The sequence below is a fragment of the Hordeum vulgare genome, chromosome 5H (genome assembly GCF_904849725.1).
Source record: "Hordeum vulgare subsp. vulgare chromosome 5H, MorexV3_pseudomolecules_assembly, whole genome shotgun sequence".
Classification (NCBI taxonomy): Eukaryota; Viridiplantae; Streptophyta; class Magnoliopsida; order Poales; family Poaceae; genus Hordeum; species Hordeum vulgare.
In genome coordinates, this window is record NC_058522.1 from 60,631,420 (window position 1) to 60,651,410 (window position 19,991).

The following is a 19,991-nucleotide window of genomic DNA, read 5'->3' on the forward strand; positions in this document are numbered from 1 at the left end:
GTGAGGATGAAAACCAAGACCCCTCTCTCTGCAGGATAACCACAAATGGTAGACCACCATGAGAATCATCGATAGGTTATTTAGAATTGACCACAAGACTGTCAGTTAAGAAGACCCAGTGATGGAAGAAGCTTATATCAACGGGAGAGCATCACCAAAGGATTTAATATGAAGACTGTGCGATGTCAGTTGCCAAAACCCCACAGGATCGTTAAAGCATTTTGAGGGACCAGTACCTTTCATTTTTAGTGTGGTAGCATCCCACCTTGCCGGAGATTGGATTGTTAGAAGACCCCCAAACCCTAACCTTTCTTTCTAGCCTCTTCGAATCTCGAGGACGAGATTCATTTTAAGTGTGGTAGTTTGTAACATCCCAAAATTATAAATTTTGGAATGTTAATATAATTATTAGACTGATTGCTTGTTTGTTTGCTAAGTGATTGGAACTCGTGTGAAATTTGAAACTTTTCGAAACTTTCGAATGAGAGGGAATAAAATGACTTTCCCCTTCTGCGGTGAATTCAAATTTAAGCTTTTAAAAGCAACGAGAGAAGATGACATGACTTCTTCAATTATGCTGAATTTGAACGGAGATATTTGCATTGAATTCTTTTGCTTTCCATTTTTTTCATCGCGCGAGAAATGTCCGGAGAAAACTCTCTTGCACGCAAGACAGAGAGCGGAGGAAAATGACCCTCCAAAGTGCGGGCAAATCTCTGAAATATTTGAGCAAAGAAAACCCAAAATTGTTTTGCAAAAATAATTGCAAAAAGAAATAAAGCAAATTGGGAATTTCTTAAAAAACATTTTTTTAAAAAAGTTTTTATTTTGGCTTTAAAAAAATGTTATTCGGGTAGAGATTCTTTTTCTGATTTTTTTGATATATAATACCACATATAAATATTTTATTTATTTCCCTTTATTTTAGCTTTTATTTTTCTATTTCGGAAAGGTTTAAAAAAAAGGAAAAGTTTTTTTTTCTTTCCTTAACCGCCGCCGCCCCGAGCGTTTCTTTTTACTGGGATCGAATCCCTTGTAACCAGCCACCGCCCCCCTGCCTTTTCCCTCCTCCTCACTGCCAGTGGACCCCCACCACCCGATCAACCCCTCCCCACGTCGTCACCTTCCTCTCACCCCTCGTCCCTTCCTTTCTTCTCTGCCGACCGAGCCTACTCCCTAGACTCGGGATTTCCTCCCTGATCTCCTCCTTCTCCCTTCCATAGCACCTCCCCCATGGCCTATAAAAACCGAGCCCTCTCCGCAGCCCCGTTCCCACCCCGTCGCCGCCTCCCTCTCCCCTCGCCGCCGCCCTAGCCCTGCACCACCGCTGCCAGCACCCCGTCACCCCACCCCGTCGCTGCACCCCTCCACCTCCCCACCTTCGGCCCACTCCACCGCTGCCGCCTTGCGACTCCGCCACCCCGTTCCCACTCCACCGCCGCCCCCTTGCCACTCCGCCACCCCGTTCCCACTCCACCGCCGCCCCCTTGCCACTCCGCCACCCCGTTCCCACCCCCCCCCCCCCCGCCGCCGCCCGAAGCAGCACCCCCGCCGGTGCAGCAGCAGCGAGCTGCACCTTCGGTCACCCTAGGAGCCACCGCCTCGGAGCCCTCCGTTCCCCCGAGCGCCACCCCGCGGAGGAGAAGGACCCCGCCGTCGCCTCCCCGACGCCACTGCTGCCCCGGAGCTCCCTCTCTCCCTCGCCGGTGCAACACTGCCCAGCAAGGTAGTCTCTCCCTCCATCTCTCTGTTATTGCATGCATCCTTTCTTAGCCCTTAGATCTCCATGCAATGGTCCAGATTAGATCTTTTGTACCTCTTCGGTTTATCCCAGAAAACCAGTGATTTATTTTTCCACTTATGACTTTAGCCGGTAGACTTTGCTAGAGCTCGGCGTTTGCCCGAAGCGTTGAAACAAACAAGTCCGCAGCCACTAGCAACTGACCACGTGTACCCTCTGCTAGTTACTAGTAGCTGCAGTTTTTTCTGTTTTGACTGCAAAAACAGAAAGTTTCAATCTTGTTTTGGCCACAACGTTTTATCCCAAAGTCCAATCACAATGATTCTTTTTCCAGTAGCTCAGAAATTTCCTGTAGTTTTTAAAAACATATAATTTGTCTATGTTTGAAATTTGTAAATATAAGTTAGATCAGATTTAGTTTAAACCTTGTTTTTCTTATTCCAGGAGTTTAAAAATATATTTTAATTTGATTCCTTTTGGTACTGATCACTAGTGATCCTATTTATAAGTGGTAAAAATTTAATATTTGTTTATGTAATTTAACTCATTATTTCATGTGAAACAATTTCTGTTTCACCGCTTTTAGGTTTTCAGCTAATTCATTTTCTACTTTTGTTTTAAAATATTTTCTTTATTATTTCAGAAAGATTACTATTGTTTTTTTTTATGTTAATTAACAGTAGTTTTGCAACAAGTCTTTATTTTATATTTATTTGTTTTAATGAAATCAATTCTAGCTCCGTAGTAACGTGCAATTGATTTCACCGTTGTTTCAAATCCCGTTTGGGAATACTTTCAAAAGGTTTTGTGAAAAACACCTTATTTTATCTTAGTTCCTTGTTACTGTTTTCTGTTAGACAAAATCATTTAGTGTTTGACGTAGTAGAAGACTCTCTAGTCTTATTTGAAGTTTCTTTCGGAATTCCTATTCGCTCTCGCTTTTGTTTTGATTGCTAGAATGATTGCTAGTATGAGTGCTTATGTGAATGATTTGTTTGCTATATAGATTTCATCGAAGAGTGACGAGTAGTCTATCAAGTTATTTTCTCGAGAAATTCTTCTTCGTCAACATGACCAGGCAAGTCACTTTGATCATACTATCACCTATGTTTTATGCATCATAGTTCTGCCATCCTATGCCCAATTGCATGCTGCCTAGGTACTTGGAAACTTTAGCATAAGTTGTAGTATCATGTGGTAGGAACACAACAACCCCGATACTTGGCCCCGGGACGACAATTTCTTAATGCTATGCTTCAGTAGACGGGTTATCGGTTGAGTGTATACCACGAGTGATGCGAGGTTGATATAATAATCAAGACTTGTTAAGACAAGATTTTCAAGACCTCGGACGCAATGCAACTCTGGGTGAAGGACGGTTGATCGGCTCCCTGGAGAACCCAGTGGATGCCCGGGATGCTGGAGAGGCCATGACATCCTGCGGAAAGCTTCACCCAGGCTCAAAGACACGGACGGATATTTTCAAGACCCAAGTCTTACCTGCACAGCCACAAGTCATTATGGGCTCTGGCTTGGTTGGACAACGTGGCGACTCTGGACATGCGGTGCTAGCAGATGTAGACGAACGGTAGGAATGGATGGGCACCGACAGGGATTCAGAGGGACCCGTTGAAGGACCATGTTTTGATCATCCGGTCTTCAAACACCTTGAAGTGCGAGGACATACTCGGAGGCGATCAAATCTTGTGGGGAACGTGTGCAAAACTCTGCAGAGTACTCAAACCTAATCGATTAGCCGTGTCCACGGTCATGGACAACTTGAGCCAAAGGAACTGAAGTTATCTGGATTTCTCAACACCATTAAATATATTTGATGAGGGTAACCATTGACAACTCGGGTACGAGAACTGGTTGGCGGAACCATCTCGTTAATAACCAACAATGTAGTAACATTTTGCTTTCAGCCCCCTCTTGATGTAGGAGAAAACTTGCTTTCCGCTAAAAACTTATAGCCCCACCTGCCATATATGCATATAGTATAGTTGGTTACTTTTCACCCCTCTCTTATGTGACTTGCCGGCATATTCAATATGCTGACCTACACGGCTGCAACGTCTTATGTTGCAGATATCTTTCTTCGACGAGTAAGAGTACGATTCAGGGTTACGGTCTACACTCAACTTGCCATTGGTGTTTATTGGGACTCCACTCCCTTGACCGCTTCCGCTGAGATATTTAAGGTATATATCAGTTTTACGCTATTTTACATGTGATTGCACTTTGATATATACATTGATGTACTGTGTGTGCCAGCATACTGATCCAGGGATGGCACAGAAACACACAGGCTTGACTCGTCTTGAGTCGGGTCGCTACAATATGATGCAACCAGAAGGTTTTGTCGACCCTAAGGGTGCTAACAAAGTGTGCAAGTTCCAGCGCTCCATCTATGGGCTGGCGCAAGCATCTCGGAGTTGGAACATTCGCTTTAATGAGGTGATTAAAGCGTTTGGGTTCATACAGGTTTACGGAGAAGCCTGTCTGTACAAGAAAGTGAGTGGGAGCTCTGTAGCTTTCCTCATACTGTATGTGGATGACATATTATTGATGGGGAATAATATAGAGATGTTGGAGAGCATAAAGGCCTATTTGAACAAAAGTTTTTCAATGAAGGACCTTGGAGAAGCTGCATACATATTAGGCATCAAGATCTATAGAGATAGATCAAGATGCCTCATAGGTCTTTCGCAAAGTACATATCTTGACAAGATATTGTAGAAGTTCAATATGGAAGACTCAAAGAAAGGGTTCTTGCCAGTTTTGCAAGGTATGAGATTGAGTAAGACTCAGTCGCCGACCACGGCAGCAGATAGAGAGAAGATGAGTTATGTCCCCTACGCATCAGCCGTGGGCTCTCTAATGTATGTCATGTTGTGTACCAGACCTGATATAAACCTTGCCATAAGCTTGGTAGGGAGGTACCAAAGTGATCCCGGTATGGAACACTGGACAATGGTCAAGAATATCCTTAAGTACCTGAAAAGGACTAAGGAAATGTTTCTCGTTTATGGAGGTGACGAAGAGCTCGTCGTAAAGGGTTACGTCGACGCTAGCTTCGACACAGATCCGGATGACTCTAAGTCACAGACCGGATACGTATATGTGTTGAATGGTGGGGCAGTGAGCTGGTGCAACACCAAGCAAGAAGTCGTGTCTGCATCTACATGTGAAGCGGAGTACATAGCTGCTTCAGAAGCGGCTCATGAAGGAATATGGATGAAGGATCTCATCACCGACCTCGGAGTGGTTCCAAGCGCGTCGGGTCCAATGACACTCTTCTGTGATAACACCGGAAGACAAAGCACATCAAACGCCGCTACAACTCCATCCAGGACCATGTCCAGAGTGGAGTAATAGATATTTGTAAAGTACACACGGATCTGAATATTGCAGACCCGTTGACTAAACCTCTTCCACGAGCAAAACATGATCAACACCATACTGCTATGGGTGTTCAATACATCACATTGTAACTAAATTATTAACTCTAGTGCAAGTGGGAGACTGTTGGAAATATGCCCTAGAGGCAATAATAAAATGTTTATTATCATATTTCCTTGTTCATGATAATCGTCTATTGTTCATGCTATAATTGTATTATCAGGAAACAGTAATACATGTGTGAATAAATAGATCACAATGTATCCCAAGCAAGCCTCTAATTGGCTAGCTCGTTAGTCAATAGATGATCATGGTTTCATGATCATGGGCATTAGATGTCATTGATAACGGGATCACATCATTGGGAGAATGATGTGATGGACAAGACCCAATCCTAAGCATAGCACTAGATCGTATTGTTCGTATGCTAAAGCTTTTCTAATGTCAAGTATCTTTTCCTTCGACCGTGAGATTGTGCAACTCCCGGATACCGTAGGAGTGCTTTGGGTGTATCAAACATCACAACGTAACTGGGTGACTATAAAGGTGCACTACGGGTACCTCCGAAAGTGTCTCTTGGGTTGGTACGAATCGAGATCGGGATTTGTCACTCCGTTTGACGGAGAGGTATCTCTGGGCCCACTCGGTAGAACATCATCATGAGCTCAACGTGACTAAGGAGTTAGTCACACGATGACGTGCTACGGAACGAGTAAAGAGACTTACCGGTAACAAGATTGAACAAGGTATAGGTATACTGACGATCGAATCTCGGGCAAGTTCTATACCGACAAACAAAGGGAATCGTATACGGGATTGATTGAATCCTTGACATCGTGGTTCATCCGATGAGATCATTGTGGAGCAAGTGGGATCCACCATGGGTATCCAGACCCTGCTGATGGTTATTGTCTGGAGAGGTGTCTCGGTCATGTCTGCTTGTCTCCCGAACTCGTAGGGTCTACACACTAAATGTTCGGTGACGCTAGGGTTATAGGGAATTGTTATACGAGATTACCGAAAGTTGTTCGAAGTCCCGGATGAGATCCCGGACGTCACGAGGAGCTCCGGAATGGTCCGGAGGTAAAGATTGATATTTAGGACGGATGGTTTCAGACACCGGATGTGTTTCGGGCATCACCGGTAATGTACCGGGACCACCGGAGGTGGCCCCGGGGGTCCACCGAAGGGGGGCAACGACTCCGGGAGGTAAGATGGGCCAAGTGGGGGAGGGAACCAGCCCCTAGGTGGGCTGGTGCGCCTCCCCACTCAGCCCAATGCGCAGGGGAGAGAAAAGGGGGGTGGGCAAACCCAAAGCTAGGTGGGCCTAAGGCCCACCAGGGGTGCGCCACACCCCTCCTCCCTCCCTTGGCCGCCGCACCAGCCCCATCTAGGGCTGCCTCCCCCCCCCCCCCCAAGAGGGGGAAACCATCAAGGGGGCGCAGCCCCTCCCTTCCCCTATATATACCAGGAACTTTTGGCCATTGGTAGATAGACTTTTGCCTCTCCCTCGGCGCAGCCCTGCCCTTCTTCGTCCTCCTCTCTGCCGATGCTTGGCGAAGGCCTGTCGGGAGACCTCGTCTCTCCATCGACACCATGTCATCATGCTGCTGGAGTTCTTCCCCAACCTCTCCCTCCTCCTTGCTGGATCAAGGTGCGGGAGACATCGCCGGGCTGCACGTGTGTTGAACGCGGAGGTGCCGTAGTTCGACACTAGATCGGAATCACACCGCGATCCGAATCGCTGCGAGTACGACTCCATCAACCGCGTTCTAGTAACGCTTCCGCTTAGCGATCTTCAAAGGTATGAAGATGCTCTTACCCCTCTCTCGTTGCTGGTCTCTCCATAAGAAGATATGAATATGCGTAGGAAAATTTTGAATTTATGCTACGTTACCCAACAAGGGGGCCTGTAGGGACCCCACAAGCACCCTAGCCGTGGCCAGGGTGCCCGCGCCTCCCTGGCTAGTGGGCCCCCTAGGCCACCTCTGCCCTAGGACTTTCGCCTATAAATTCCCAAAAATCCTAGAAAAATTCAGGAGATCATCGAAAGTACTTTTCCGCCGCCGCAAGCTTATGTCTCCGCAAGATCCCATCTGGGGAAATTTTTGGTGCCCTGTCGGAGGGGGGATTCGGATACGGAGGGCTTCTTCATCAACACCATGACCTCTCCGATGATGCATGAGTAGTTCACCATAGACCTACGGGTCCATAGCTAGTAGCTAGATGGCTTCTTATCTCTCTTGGATCTTCAATACAAAGTTCTCCATGATCTTCATGGAGATCTATCCGATGTAATCTTCTTTTGCGGTGTGTTTGTCAAGATCCAATGAATTGTGGATTTATGATCAGATTATCTATGAATCTTATTTGAGTTTCTTCTGATCCTTATTATGCATGATTTCATATCCTTGTAATTCTCTTCGAGTTGTGGGTTTTGTCTGGCCAACTAGATCTATGATTATTGCAATGGGAGAAATGCTTGGTTTTTGGTTCATACCGTGCGGTGACCTCACCAAGTGACAGAAGGGGTAGCGAGGCACGCATCATGTTGTTGCCATCAAGGGTAAAAAGATGGGGTTTTCATCATTGGTTTGAGATTATCCCTCTACATCATGGCATCTTGCTTAAGGCGTTACTCTGTTCGTCATGAACTCAATACACTAGATGCATGCTCGATAGCGGTCGATGTGTGGAGTAATAGTAGTAGATGCAGAAAGTATCGGTCTACTTGTCTCAGACGTGATGCCTATATGTATGATCATTGCCTTAGATATGGTCATGACTTTGCGCGGTTCTATCAATTGCTCCACAGTAATTTGTTCACCCACCGTGATATTTGCTATTTTGAGAGAAGCCTCTAGTGAACACTATGGCCCCCGGGTCTACTCCACACCATATTTTCAGCCTTACACTTTTTCTTCATTGCACTTTCCGCCTTCAGATCTCACTTTGCAATCAATCTTGAAGGGATTGACAACCCCTTTATAGCATTGGGTGCAAGCTCTTTGTGTTTGTGCATGTACTCTGGACTTGATGAGATTCTCCTACTGGATTGATACCTTGGTTCTCAAACTGAGGGAAATACTTACTGCTCCTGTGCTGCATCACCCCTTTCCTCTTCAAGGGAAAAACAAACGCAAGCAAGTCTCCGTCAACGTGTCACTTTCTCGCACTGTTGTTTGAGAAGTAGCAGAAGGATTTCTGGCGCCGTTGCTGGGAAAGAACTTTTGTTGCCGTAGCAGAAGGATTTCTGGCTTCGTTGCAGGGGAGGATCAAGTCAATAACTCATCCAAGTAAGTGTCGCAAACTCATCTCTTGCGTTTACTTTGTTTGCCAGTTGCCTCTCGTTTTCCTCTCCCCCACTTCACCAATTTTCCTTTTTCGTTCGCCTTTTCGTTCGCCCTTTTTTCTCGCTTGCTCTTTGTTCGCTTGTGTGCTTGCTTGCTTGCTGAAGTCACCATGACTGAAAACACCAAACTTTGTGACTTCTCGAATACTAATAATAATGATTTTATTAGTACTCCGATTGCTCCCGCCACTAGTGCGGAGTCATACGAAATCAATGCTGCTTTGCTGAATCTTGTAATGAAAGAGCAATTTTCCGGCCTTCCTAGGGAAGATGTCGCATCCCATCTAAATACCTTCATTGAGCTTTGCGATATCCAAAATAATAATGATGTGGATAATTATGTGATTAAATTGAAGCTTTTTCCTTTCTCGTTGCGAGATCGAGAAAAAACTTGGTTTTCGTCTTTGCCCAAAAATAGGATCAATTCTTGGGATAAGTGCAAAGATGCCTATATATCCAAGTATTTTCCGCCGGCTAAGATTATCTCTCTCCGTAATGATATCATGAATTTTAAGCAACATGATCATGAACATGTTGCACAACCTTGGGAGAGAATGAAATTGATGATTAGAAATTGTCCCGCTCATGGCTTGAGTCTTTGGATGATTATACAAATCTTCTACGCTGGCTTGAATTTCGCTTCTAGAAATATCTTGGACTCCGCCTCCGGTGGAACATTCATGGAAATCATGTTAAGGGAAGCCACAAATCTCCTACACAATATCATGACGAACTACTCTCAATGGCACACTGAAAGGTCAACTACTAGTAAGAAGGTACACGCCATAGAAGAAATTAACTCATTGAGTGCTAAGATGGATGAGTTAATGAATTTGGTTGCTAGTAGAAGTGCTCCTTTAGATCCTAATGATATGCCCTTGTCTTCCTTGATTGAGAGTAGCAACGCTAGCTTGGACGTTAATTTTGTTGGTAGGAATAATTTTGGCAACAATAATGCTTTTAGAGGAAACTATGTTCCTAGGCCTTTTCCTAGTAACTCCTCTAATAACTTTGGCAACTCCTGCAACAACACTCATGGAAATTACAATAGATTACCCTTTGATCTAGAGAGTAATATCAAAGAGTTTATCAACTCGCAAAAGATTTTCAATGCGTCCATAGAGGAAAAACTACTCAAAATTCACGATTTGGCTAAGAGTGTTGATAGAATGTCTAGTGATGTTGATTCTTTGAAACTTAGATGTGCTCCTCCCAAGATCAATATGGATGAAACTTTGAAAGCTATGTGTGTTTCCATGATTGAGAGCAAAGAAAGAACCGCCCAAATTCGTGCTAGACATGAATGACTTAAAAGGCGTGTTCTCGTGATAAGAATCACGAAGATCTTAAAGTGTTTGGTGTGACTCCCTTTGAATATTTGTTTTCTTGTGTCAAACCTAATGATGATGGGGTTGGATATGAATCCACTTTGGTTGAAAAGTGCCCCAATGATTCAGAGTCCATCTATCTTCATGCTAAAAGCATTGAAAGTGGAGTAGAAGATATTAAAACTTTGAGTAGTAATGAAATTACGACCTTGGATTTCAAGGAATTCAATTATGATAGTTTCTCCTTGATTGAATGCATTTCCTTGATGCAATCCATGTTAAACTCTCCACACCCTTATAGCCAAAACAAGGCCTTTACCGATCATATCATTGAAGCCATGATAAAATCTCTTGAAGAGAAACTTGAATTGGAAGTCTCTATCCCTAGAAAGCTTCATGATGAGTGCAAACCTACTATCAAAATAAAAATCAAAACTATGAATGCAATGCTTTGTGTGATTTGGGTGCTAGTGTTTTCACGATTCCAAAGTATTTATGTGATGTTCTGGGTTTTAATGAGACTGAAGAGTGTTCTCTTAATTTTCATCTTGCGGATTATACTGTCAAGAACCCCATGGGAATGATCAATGATGTTCTTATTATTGCAAATAGGAACTATGTACCCGTGGATTTCATTGTGCTTGACATTTATTGCAATCCTACATGCCCTATTATTCTTGGTAGACCTTTCCTAAGGACTATCGGTGCTATCATCGATATGAAGGAAGGGAATATTAGATTTCAATTTCCTTTAAAGAAGGGCATGGAGCACTTTCCTAGAAAGAAAATAAGATTGCCTTATGAATCCATGACGAGGGCAACTTATTGTTTGAGCACCAAAGACGACGATACGTGATTATATCGCTTTTATGCCTAGCTAAGGGCTTTAAACAATAGCACTTGTTGGGAGTCAACCCAATGAATTTATATTTTTCTTTCTGTTTTTTTGCATCCACACCATCATAATTCTGTTGTGGTTGTGTTTTTTGTGTTTCTTTTTGTGTTTGAGCCAAGCAAAACCTTTATGACTAGTCTTGGTGATGGTTGTTTGATCCTGCTGGAAAAAGACAGAAACTTTTCGCTCACGAGATGATTTTTCATGTTTATTCAGAAAGAGATTTTGAGTTGATTCTTTTTGATGGTGGTTGATATGCCTTTTTACTAAGCAGTCGTAATGTTTCAGAATTTTTGAGGTACCACAAGTATAGAAAGTATACAGATTGCTACAGACTGGTCTGTTTTTGACAGATTCTATTTTTGTTGAGTTGGTTGCTTGTTTTGATGAAACTATGGATAGTATCGGGGGGTACTAGCCATGTAAAAGTGATAATAAAATAGCCCAACACCAATACAAATAGAAATAAAGATTTCTACAGTACCTAAAAAGGTGGTAGTTTGTTTTCTTGTGCTAATGTTATCACGAGTTTCTGTTTATGTTTTGTGTTGTGAAGTTTTCAAGTTTTGGGTGATGTTCTCATGGACAAAGAGATAAGGAGTGGAAAGACCTCAAGCTTGGGGATGCCCAAGGAATCCCAAGCCAAATTCAAGGACACCAAAAATCCTAAGCTTGGGGATGCCCCGGGAAGGCATCCCCTCTTTCGTCTTCAATCCATCGGTAACATTACTTGGAACTATATTTTAATTCACCACATGATATGTGTTTTCCATGGAGCGTCTTGTATCATAGGAGTCTTTTCTTTTTTTGTGTCACAACCATCCTTGCTGCACACCTTTAGAGAGAGACATGCACTCATCATGATTTTGCTAGAATGCTCATAGTGCTTCACTTATATCTTTTGAGCTAGATAATTTTGCTCTATGTGCTTCACGTATATCTTTCAGAGCACGGCGGTGCGTGAGTTGGTAGTTGGCTTATGCTATGAAAGTAGTTCCAAAGGTGATAGGAACCCAAAGAGGATACAAAAACCTCCATCTTCATGTGCATTGAATAGAAAGAGAAGTTTTGGTTCCTCACAATTAGTTTTGAGACGTGGATTTGGTAATATTAAGAGTTATGTTAGTAGGGTGTTGTGAATCTAGAAATATTTGTGTTGAAGTTAGTGATTCCCGTAGCATGCACGTATGGTGAACCGTTATGTTAGGAAGTCGGAGCATAATTGATCTATTGATTGTCATCCTTTGTTGAGGTCGGGATCACGCGATGGTTAACACCTACCAACCCTTACCCTAGGAGTATGCTTTAGCACTTTGTTTCGATTACTAATAAAAACTTTCGCAACAAGTATGTGAGTTCTTCATGACTAATGTGAGTCCATGGTATAGATGCACTTTCACCTTTCACCATTGCTAGCCTCTCTAGTGCCGCGCAACTTTCGTCGGGACACAAACCCACTATATGCCTTCCTCAAAACAGCCACCATGCCTACCTACTATGGCATTTTCATAGCCATTCCGAGATATATTGTCGTGCAACTCCCACCGTTCCGTCTCATGACTTGTGCCGTCACTCTCATATTGCCATTGCATGATCGTAAGATAGCTAGCGAGATGTTTCAACGTTATACGCCAAGCTAGATCGTTGCACATCCCGGTACACTACCGGAGGCATTTCCTATAGGGTCATCATCGTTCTAAGCTTTGAGCTGTGAGTAAATAAAAGTGTGAAAGTCAACATTATTAGAGCATTGTCCCATGTGAAAAAAAGAGGCCAAAGAGCACAAAAAAATAGAAAAAAGAGAGGCCTAAGAGCCCAAAAAAAGAGAAAAAGAGAGAAGGGACAATGCTACTATCTTTTTCCACACTTGTGTTTCATAATAGCACCATGTTCTTCATGATTGAGAGCTTCTTGCTTTGTCACTACCATATGCTAGTGGGAATCTTTATCATATAACTTGGCTTGTATATTCCAATGATGGGCTTCCTCAAAATTGCCCTAGGTCTTCGTGAGCAAGCAAGTTGGATGCACACCCACTAGTTCTACTTTTGAGCTTTCACATACTTATAGCTCTAGTGCATCCCTTGTATGGCCATCCCTACTCTTTCACATTCATATCTATTAATGGGCATCTCCATAGCCCTTTGATACGCCGAGTCAATGTGACCATCTTCTCCTTTTTGTCTCACAACCACCACCACACTCTATTCCACCTATAGTGCTATATCCATGGCTCACACTCATGTATTGCGTGATAGTTATAAAAAGTTTGAGAAAGTAAGAGTGCGAAAACTATTACTTGGCCAATACCGGGGTTGTGCATGATTTACATTAGTTGGGTGAGGATGATGGAGCATAGCCAGACTATATGATTTTGTAGGGATAACTTTCCTTGGCCTTTTTATTTTGAAAGTTCATGATTACCTTGCTAGTTTGCTTGAAGTATTATTTTTTTCATGTCAATAGCAAACTATTGTTTTGAATCTTACGGATCTGAACATTCATGTCACATGAAAGAAGTTGCAAAGGACAACTATGCTAGGTAGCATTCCACATCAAAACTTCATTCTTTATCACTTCCCTACTCGAGGACGAGCAGGAGTTAAGCTTGGGGATGCTTGATACATCTCCAACGTATCTATAATTTTTTATGGTTTCATGATATTATCTTGTTAGACTTTCGATGTTTTGCATGCCTTTTATATATTTTTTGGGACTAACTTATTAACTTAGTGCGAAGTGCCAGTTCCTGTTTTTTCCATGTTTTTGACCCCTTTCAGAGGAGGATTCTGAACGGAGTCCAAACGGAACGAAACTGCCAAAAAGATTTTTTCCAAAACAGAAAAAGATCGGGAAGCCTGAGAATCAGGGCACGGGGCCTGCAGGGACCCCACAAGACCCCTAGCCGCGGCCAAGGGGGCCCGCGCCTCCCTGGCTTGTGGGCTCCCTGGGCCATCTCTGCCCTAGGACTTTCGCCTATAAATTCCCTAAAATTCCAGAAAAAATCAGGAGTTCATCGAAAGTACTTTTTCGCCGCCGCAAGCTTCTGTCTCCGCAAGATCCCATCTGGGGCACGTTCTGGTGCCCTGCCGGAGGGGGATTCGGACATGGAGGGCTTCTTCATCAACATCATGACCTCTCCGATGATGTGTGTGTAGTTCACCATAGACCTAGGAGTCCATAGCTAGTAGCTAGATGGCTTCTTCTCTCTGTTGGATCTTCAATACAAAGTTCTCCATGATCTTCATGGAGATCTATCCGATGTAATCTTCTTTTGCGGTGTGTTTGTCGAGATCCGATGAATTGTGGATTTATGATCAGATTATCTATGAATCTTATTTGAGTTTCTTCTGATCTCTCTTATGCATGATTTCATATCCTTGTAATTCTCTTCGAGTTGTGGGTTTTGTCTGGCCAACTAGATCTATGATTCTTGCAATGGGAGAAGTGCTTGGTTTTGGGTTCATACTGTGCGGTGACCTCACCCAGTGACAGAAGGGGTAGCAAGGCACGCATCGTGTTGTTGCCATCAAGGGTAAAAAGATGGGGTTTTCATCATTGGTTTGAGATTATCTCTCTACATCATGTAATCTTGCTTAAGGCGTTACTCTGTTCGTCATGAACTCAATACACTAGATGCATGCTGGATAGCGGTCGATGTGTGGAGTAATAGTAGTAGATGGAGAAAGTATCGGTCTACTTGTCTCGGACATGATGCCTATATGTATGATCATTGCCTTAGATATCGTCATGACTTTGCGCGGTTCTATCAATTGCTCGACAGTAATTTGTTCACCCAGTGTAATATTTGCTATTTTGAGAGAAGCCTCTAGTGAACACTATGGCCCCCGGGTCTACTCCACACCATGTTTTGAGCCTTACACTTTTTCTTCGTTGCACTTTACGCCTTCAGATCTCACTTTGCAATCAATCTTGAAGGGATTGACAACCCCTTTATAGCATTGGGTGGAAGCTCTTTGTGTTTGTGCTGGTACTCTGGACTTGACGAGATTCTCCTATAGGATTGATACCTTGGTTCTCAAACTGAGGGAAATACTTACTGCTCCTGTGCTGCATCACCCCTTTCCTCTTCAAGGGAAAAACCAACGCAAGCAAGTCTCCGTCAACATGTCAATTTCTGGCACTGTTGTTTGAGAAGTAGCAGAAGGATTTCTGGCGTTGTTGCCTGGGAAGAACTTTTGTTGCCGTAGCAGTATCCATTGCTCTTGCTATCTTACCGGTGCTTCGTTGGGGATTTCTTTAGTTTGTGCTCTATCTTTATCTCCTCAATCATTTCTAAAAGAATAAGTGGTACGCTAAATCCGTTGATTGTCATCAATTAAACTTGACGAAGGATATGCATAACTTAATTCTTATTCTTGTTCATAGTGATCTGAATTATTCTTCCGGAGTGGCTCATGATATGAATCTTTGTTTCAAGGTGTTCTTCAAGATTCTGTGATAGTAGTTGTCATATTTTTCTTCATTCTTTCTTTCCAAGATCTAGTTTCTATTCTTTGTAACGGAGGCTTTGTGATGTTGCTATCTTCAATCTATCATCATGTTCTATCAAGATCATGTTGTTCCCTTGCTCAATTTAGTTAGTTGGTTTTGGATTTTCTCAAAATCTGTCCATCTTATCGAATTTTTGTCCCCTTTTCCTACCGAAGTGCTGCCGAAATTTTCTGTGAATTCTCCTTGTTTCTCTTATCATTCTTCATCTCTTTGCAACCTTCAAGGATCGTTGGTTTCACTTGTCTGTCAAAGAAGCGACTAAGTTTTACCTCTTGCTTTCTCATCCTCTCCCCCTTTTCATTATTGGATCTCGGGTCGAGATCCTCTTGTAGTGTAGGAGAATTGTGACACCCTAAGACCGTCATTCCAGAAGATTCCCCTTTTCTTTCCGCTTTCGTCGTGTGTTTATTTTTATTTGTTGCATCATCATCGCATCATGTGTATCATCCGCATTGCATCGGCATACCGTTGCCTCCGGTTTTAAACTTGCATCCGTTATTAGTTGTTGGTTCTCCTTGTTGCCCGTTCTGAGCCCGACCACACACGCACGCGCCGCGGCATCGCTTAAGTCTTGTTTTTAAAAGTGTGTGTAAAACTTTCTTTGATTGGGTTGAAACTTGGCGTCCGATCGGAGTCCGTCTGCCAAATTTCGTCGCAATCGGAGTCCGTCTCGTACCCGAACGGCCGACCGTAGCGGCACCGTCTTCGGTCTATCGTCGGATGGTTTTCAATGTTTTAAAATTACGTTGTCGGGTGTTGTTTTCCCTCTCATCTCCGTCTAACCTACTCTACATGACCACTTGTCTCGTCCCGCGTTCGAAATTGTTCAATTCCGATCGCGCGGTTGTAACCGGGACGAAATTCTGCTAACCATAGCCCCGTTTGCCTATAAATATATGCCTCTCTGCCTAATCTAAACCCTCCTCCCACCTCTGCCTCGGAATCCGTGCCATCCTGAAACCCTAGCCCAGCCTCCCTCTCTCTCCTCCCAGCGCCACCGGCCCGCCAGGCCCGCAGCAGGCCCTCCTCGGGCCCGGGTCGCGCCGCCGCCGCCTTGCCCGAGGTCGTCCCGAGCCGCCCCGATCTGCAGCTCCCCTCATCCTAGCGCGCCGCCTCGCCGCCCCCTCGTCCCTCGCGCCATCCCCGGCCGCCTCCCGCCGCCGGCCGTACCCGCTGCCCCCGGCGAGCACCTCCCAAGGCCGGCGCTGTCATGAACCCCACTCTCTCTCTTTCTTTCCCCGTCGGCCCCCCTCTTCCTCTAACCCTTCTTCCTCCTTGCTTTTCCCGCAGATCCCGCCGCTAGCCGCCGGAATGGAGCCTTGCCGCCCGGATCCGTCCGTAGGCCGCCGGGATCTGGACTCCTTCAACTTCCCCGCGCCGGATCTCTACGCGCCGGGAAAACGTCGGCAGCCGCCGCTCCCTCGATCCAATTGGGATCGGGAGGGAGGGGACGACGTGCCCGACATGCGCCAGTGCCTGGGCAGCCGCCTCGGCTTGTCCGCCCGACCGGCCCGGCCTCGCTCGCCCAGGTCGGCCTCCCTCTCCAGCCGCCTCGGCTCAGGGTCAGGCAAGGCCCAGAACCGCCTCCTCTCTCAGGCCGGCCCACCAAGGTGAGCTGCCACCGGAACCTAACCCTCGCCCATGCACATTATAATTAACCAGCACCATCCCTCTGTAGGCCCACTAGCTTAGATTCGGCCCATTAGTATTTTTCCAGGATTTCGGATTGTATTTAATTTCTGTGTTAATAGATATTTCTTAAGCCCGTAGATATTTAACCATATGTCGGATCGAGGCGATTAATATATGAAACTTGTGTAGTTTTCCACGTAGATTAATATTTTGCAACTTGCATGCATGTTTGAATTAGTTTGACTTGCTGAATGCCTAGTTTGGCGTGCTGTCCCAATAGGTTAATTGCCCCGTATTTATTTTCGTGCGTGTCCGGATTGCTCATACCTCGTAGATAAAATGCTCGTGTGTTTAGGAACCTCTTGCCATGTATTTTAGAGCAGTTGTTTGTATTTTTGCATGTAGGATTCCGTCGCTAGTTTATTATACCGTGTTTAGGTCATATTCCCGCATATACGTGTGGCGTTGTTTTTATTTCGCAACCCCACATGTTATATATGTTTTTGGGGTAGAAAAATCCATATAATTTAACTATGCATTTAGTTTTAGCTTTTGAGCAAGTTAGTTCGCGTGATATTTTGTCATGTTGCCTTTTTGTTCATTTTGTGGGATTTAATCCGTGCATGATATGAAGGAGTTGTCAACTAGAGGTTTGTCCTTGGATGTGTAGACTAGCCTCTGTTAATTTTGGTTGCAATAGAAATCCATGTTTAGGTGTGGTTTGCTTGTTCTCAACTTGCTAGAAAATAGTGCTGATTTGGAGATGCTGAAAAATTCAAAGTCTGAAATCTTTTATATTTTGTTGTTGTCTTTGCATGAGTTTATCTGGTGATCTCTAGGTCTTTTGAGGTTGGTGCCATGGAGTTAGTTGTAGAACTTAAGATTCTCTAGCATGCTGTCAATTTTCATGCCATTTGGAGTCCTGTAGCTTATGGTTTTGCTGTTGTCAATATGCCTTCAGATCGAAAACTGCGCTCTCATAAATTGATATTTTCACCAAGTCTGAAACTGTGTGTGAAATGCCATTTTGTGAGTTCTTTTCCTAGTGATACATGCTTCCATGCTAGGTGTTATTAGTTGTATGTTGTAGTGCATCTTGCCCTCTACTGTCTCATGCCTTGTTTGAGCCTTTTGGTTTTGTGTAGCTAGTTGTTCGAGGGTGTAGAAAAAGCTATGTGGCTGATTTTGGCAGATTGTAGTGATTTCTTGTTTAGCTCGTAGTTGTTGAACCGTTGCTCCGTTTTGATCGTGTCCTATATGAAACTTGCTTAGAATCTTTTATAGGTTCATATTATCTTGTTGGTTGTGTGTTTTGAAATGTTGTGGGTGCCATTTGCACACATATTGCATTCATGTCATCATATCTTGCGGTGTTCGTATCTTTTGAACCGTAATAACGTGTAGTTTCACGTGAACCTATTTATTTTTTTGTTTAACAAACATTTAAACATGTTAATTCAGATCTAGACAGAATTACAAATTAACGTATGAGGTCATCTCGGAAATGCTATATGACATTTCCGACCTCATTTAAAATGCCTAGATAGTTAGTTTAATTACGCCTCACCTCTTGACATGTATAACACCATTTAATATTGCCGTGTACCTAATCGGGATAGAACTAAATAATCCGTATGTGGAGTTTCGTCAATATGCAACTCGTTGCATATTGAACTTCACTTAATATGTAGTGTTTGATTGTTGTGATTTGACATGCCATCTCTTGCATATTTTCAGCTGATCATGCATCATATGTGTTGTGCATCGTGTGGTGAATATCGTGTGTTGATTCTTGTTTCCGGTTTCCTTCGTCTCGATAGAGTTCCGCAAGCGTGTCGGAAAGTGAGGACCCGTTCGACTACGTCGGTTCGTCTGCTTCACGGGGTCGTACTTCTTCCAAGCAGGATCTCAGGCAAGATGACCATTTCCCCAGATATCATTACTATCATTGCCATGCTAGTTTTACTGTTTCTATCGTTATGTCTCGTTTCCCACCACCTGTTAAAATATCAGCCTCTCAAGATTGCCATGAAAACCTTCAACCTCATCACAACCTAGCAAACCAATGTTTGGCTATGTTACCGCTAGCTTAACCATGTGTTAGCATTGCTAGTTGCAGGTGAAGTTCTTCCATGTGGTAACATGGGTTCCTTGTTATATCACCCTATTAAATGCTATTTAATTTAATGCACCTATATACTTGGTAAAAGGTGGAAGGCTTGGCCTTTCTAGCCTGGTGTTTTGTTCCACCTTTGCCCCCTTAGTTTTGGCTACCGGTGTTATGTTCCATAACTGAGCGCTCCTAACATAATTGGGGTTGTTATGGGGACCCACTTGATAATTCGTTCTAGATTAAAGTTGGTCTGGCAAGGCCCAACATTGGTACTACATTTGCCCAACATAATAATTTTGATAACACTGAATGCATAGGGCGTCATGAACCCGAGGAGTAATTTTACATAATACAGGGGGGCAGTGCTGATGGTGTTGGTCCCAAAAGGGCATACTGTGGTGCCACCACGGGGCAACTCAAGGTTTGGTACCTGTAACCTTTCCCCATCCGGTCGTGTCCTGAGAACGAGATACGCGGCTCCTATCAGGTTCGTCGACACGTCGGGCGGCCTTACTGGATTAGTTTTACCATTGACGAATGTCTTGTGCATCGGGATTCCGGTGATGCTTTGGGTAATCTTAGAGTTGAGGTTTTCCACTAAGGAGTCCGACGAGATCGCGAGTTTCGTGATCGAGGATTTCTATGCGGCTTGTGGTAATTTGTGATGGAATACTTGGAGCACCCTTGCAGGGTTAAATCTTTCGGAAAGTCGTGCCCGCGGTTATGTGGCAACATGGAAACTTTGTTTAACACTTTTTCTAGATAACTTAAAGTTAACTTAATTAAAATATGCCAACTGAGTGTGTAACCGTGACTGTCTCTTTCGTGAGTTCCTTCTCCGATCGAGGACACGGTGAGGTTATGTCTGATGTAAGTAGGTGTTCAGGATCATTCATTTGATCATCAGTAGTTCACATATGTTATGCGTAGATCATCCCCCTCTTATTCTTGTACTCGTAAGTTAGCCACTAAATATATGCTTAGTCGCTTGATGCAGCCTCACCGCTATTAAC